Source organism: Arachis hypogaea, chromosome 9 (genome assembly GCF_003086295.3).
Source record: "Arachis hypogaea cultivar Tifrunner chromosome 9, arahy.Tifrunner.gnm2.J5K5, whole genome shotgun sequence".
NCBI lineage: Eukaryota > Viridiplantae > Streptophyta > Magnoliopsida > Fabales > Fabaceae > Arachis > Arachis hypogaea.
This window is the reverse complement of record NC_092044.1, coordinates 102948194-102952041: the sequence shown is the minus strand read 5'-3', so window position 1 is coordinate 102952041 and position 3848 is coordinate 102948194. Positions and strand designations below refer to the sequence as shown.

At 27.2% G+C, this 3848-nt stretch overlaps 1 long non-coding RNA gene across 1 annotated transcript; it reads left to right on the top strand.

The window, feature by feature from the left end:
- The first annotated feature begins 887 nt into the window (after window positions 1–887).
- LOC112711377 (uncharacterized) lies at window positions 888–3381 on the top strand. Its single transcript, XR_003157454.2, has 3 exons — window positions 888–1036; window positions 2168–2233; window positions 3142–3381. It is a non-coding gene; the product is annotated as an uncharacterized lncRNA (long non-coding RNA).
- Window positions 3382–3848: the final 467 nt, after the last annotated feature.

Genomic DNA, 3848 nt, shown 5'->3' with positions numbered 1-3848 from the left:
ATATTAAAGAATTCATGTTTATTGTTTATCCAGTATTTAACTTTTTAAATTTTTTTATCATCTGAATTAAACCAAACTAAGTTTTTTTAAAATTAAGAGTTTTGATCATGGTATATTTCTAAATTAAAAGCACAAAAACAATTTAGGAATATATATTTTTTCCAAATTAAAAGCACATAATGAATTTTCGTTTATCTTTTTCTCCAATTTCATTTTCTAAATTTAATCTCATTCTTAGAATCTGTTTGAGAAACTTCAAAAGTAATTTTTTGAGCTTTTAACTTATAAAAAGCAGTAGTATTAATGTTTGGTGTAATTTTTAAAACTAAATTACAGGTTTCTAAGAAGCTATTTAGGAATTTATACAAAAGTTAAAAAAATAACTTTTCTCATAGTACTACTACTTTTTACCATATTTTTATAAAATAAGCACTTTTAAAATTAAAAATTCAAATACAAAATAACTTATTTATAAATTATTTTTAATATAATCATTTATTATTTAAATTATTTTTTTAAAAAGAACTTAATTAAATTATTTATCCAAATTAAGTCTCAGTCTAAAAACAAATTCAAAAATATCCCCTTTAAAATCAAATTTTAAGTTATATTAAAGTAAACAGACATCCATTATTTTTTAATAAATAAAAACCAAAATCCATTTGCAATAAGGTGAAAACTCAGGTGCAGTTAACTTCACATAAAGTTAATAACTAAAAATCATTAGATAATTTGACTAATTTAATTAAACTTTTATTAACTGCAATAAATTTTCACCTTGCAACAAAGCAGTTAGCACCTCCCTCCCAAACACTCCCCCCCCCCCCAAACCAAAATCATTCGTGAACTCAACTCAACACCAAACCAAAACCCTAGCCCTAGGTTCGTTGCCGCCGCCGTTCCTAGGTTCTCAGCGCCTCCGCCTCTTCCTCTTCCCCTGTCCAGAACCCAGGTAGCTCGGCACGTCGCCCCCATCCTCGTGGCTTGGAGCAGCTCGCCGTCAGATCGCCGCTTGCCGTCCGTGTCTCTATCGAAGGTTAGTGGCCCTGCTTTCACTTCTTTGCTCTGGTTACTGATGGCTCTGTTTAGTGTTTACTGATGGCTGAATGCTCGGTTCTTCTTCTTCCTTTTAATTTCTGAAATTTTTGTTCAAATGTTCTTGTAATGTTTGTTGCTGTGTTGTAATTGCTGGGTTGTTGAATGATTAACTTCTTAATCAGCTCTTTAACAGCCACTCGTTGGTGATTTCTCCCACTTCTCTCACCTTTTATTTACTGATTCTGTTCTTCAAAGACCAAATTTTGACATATATCCCCTTTAAATAAATTTTCAATTAAACTAGATTTTGTAGTTGGCTTTATTAGACAGTAACTTGTACATCTTATTTCTATGTGAAGTAAAAGATAATTTAATAAATCTGTTTTAAGATAAAATTAATATAAATTCTAACCAAAAGATTTTATCTTTTTAGTTTAATTTATTATGATTATCTTATCATATCTTTATTTTTTGTTGCATGTTCGAACAATTTAAAGATAAGAGAACTTTTATATATATACACACCATAAGCTAAGAAAATCTATAATTTTCAACTGTTGATCATCTTCTTTTTCTTCTGTCTCCTTCTTTAACAATTCAAGTGGTGCATAGTTTTTTCTACATCTTTTTTCTTAACTATGGAATATATGGAGAATCAAGAAGACTGTGTAAATGATTTGCCACCACTTCCTAGGTCATACGAAGAATTTTGTAAAAGCATTCCATTAGAACAAGATGATACTTTTTATGATGTTGATGTGTCTCATGAACTAATTTCTGCAAGCGAAGAATTATTTGAAGATAATCAATATCCATTACTAGACGACTTTCTTATTCCACAGTCTATTACTGAATTTTTTCAGTTAAATCCACTGTATGCAAAAGTTTTTCTACCTGATGATATGTTTCAACAACTATTTTCTAAAAGAATTTCATCAAAAGAGCTTAGTGATGTTCCTAATGACCCATCAACGACCAGTGTTGCTCCAAATAACAAGGTTTATAAGTTACATTATTTATTTTATTATTTTTCACATGATCTGATCTATTGATCTATTTATTTTAAATGTCTGTAATTTCTTTTTTAAAATGCAATTTTTGTTTTATTAATAATTGAAATGTTCAACAGTTGCTAGAAGAAGAGGTGATGAACAAGTTGGAAGATATCAAGTTGGCCTAGTGGAACAGTATTCAGGTTTGAATTTCGTAATTCTTAGCTTGTTTTTTAGTTTAAAAATTATTTTTCTATTAGTGATAAATACTGTCTCTTCACGCAAAAATTAGGACAAAACACTCAAATAAACCAAAGCCATTCCAAAATTACGCGAATCACCCAAAGCCAAAATCGTTACGTCTAAACAATCCCTTTCAATTTACATGTATGCCTACTCATTTAAATTAGGCTGATTCGATTTAGTATCAACATTACTAAATCGAATATAGCTGTATCGATATACATTTTGGGATGGCTTTGGTTTATTTAAGTTTTTTTCTCAAAAATTAAAAAAAAAAAGAAATAAATTAATGTGCTAATATGCTTACTTTATTTAATCCCCCTATAGTCCTATGTTGCCATAGTTGTACGTGTGGTTAATTTTTGTATTTATATCTTAATACCCATCTTTTTACAATCGTAACAAGTTTGATTAAATTACAGTGTAAAATATTTTTGATAGAAACAATAATGAAAGTTTCAAACTAATAAAATCTTTCTGGGAAAAGCAGGAGCCTAAATGCTTGTATATATTTATTATATGGTGATGTAATTGGGTGTTGTATATGTAATATTAGAGAGATAAAAAAGGAGTTAGAATTTGTCTTATTTAATATTTATTATTTGTCATAATCATTATTAAATGTTAAATAAAATAAATTGACTATTTTTAACTAATTTTTTTAATTACGACTTACCAACATTTCCAATACTTGTATTACTTGTTTTTGGTATATGCAATTAAATAAAGTTATATTAAAAGAAATAAAGTACAGTGTTACTTGTAAATGGGAATTGAGATTTGAATTTTAGACAATCTATTGTGTTCATTTATTTTTTTCAGTGCATTCATTCATCTCTTAGTTTCTTAAAATTAATGTTCTTGACAGGTTATATGAGGAAGAGGAGAGGATAGAAGTAATGCAAAAATTGGAATGGATTCTTAGAAAACTCGTCGTCATTGCAAAAATACTTTTTTAAATAGCATTTTCTTTTTTTTTTCCTATTATAGCTTTTTTAATAGCTTTTTTTATGTTATTATTAATAGCTTTTCTAGCCAATAGTTTCTGCTAATAATAAATGGAATACAATTGTATTTTTTGTTGAATAAATATGTTATTTGTTTCTTACTCTATATGTCATTCTTTTTTTCCTACTTTTTTCAAACAAGTAATAATGTTTTCAGGGTAAAACAGCTAAATAAATTTTTTTGTCTTTAATATCATGTGTCTAACCTAAATTAAATTCAATTACTTATATATTTTATATAAATTATTGCAAACCGCAACGATTTAGGATAATTTAATTCTGAATTAGGACGATTTGTTGTTTATTACTTAATATCTCTTATTTGTTGTTTATTTGTTGTTTGTCTATTAATAGGAAAATTATATGGTACAGATCTAAATCTGTACAGATTTAAAGATATGATTACGTGGCAAAATCTTAACCACACATTCTAAAGCCACATTTTTCATCTAAAATCGTAATTTTTCACAAAGAAAAGCGTCACCTAATGAAAAAAAGTAAATTAGAAGATTTAAGAGAAGAAATAATTAAGTTATCAAAATTAATAGATAAAAAATTAATGATTTTA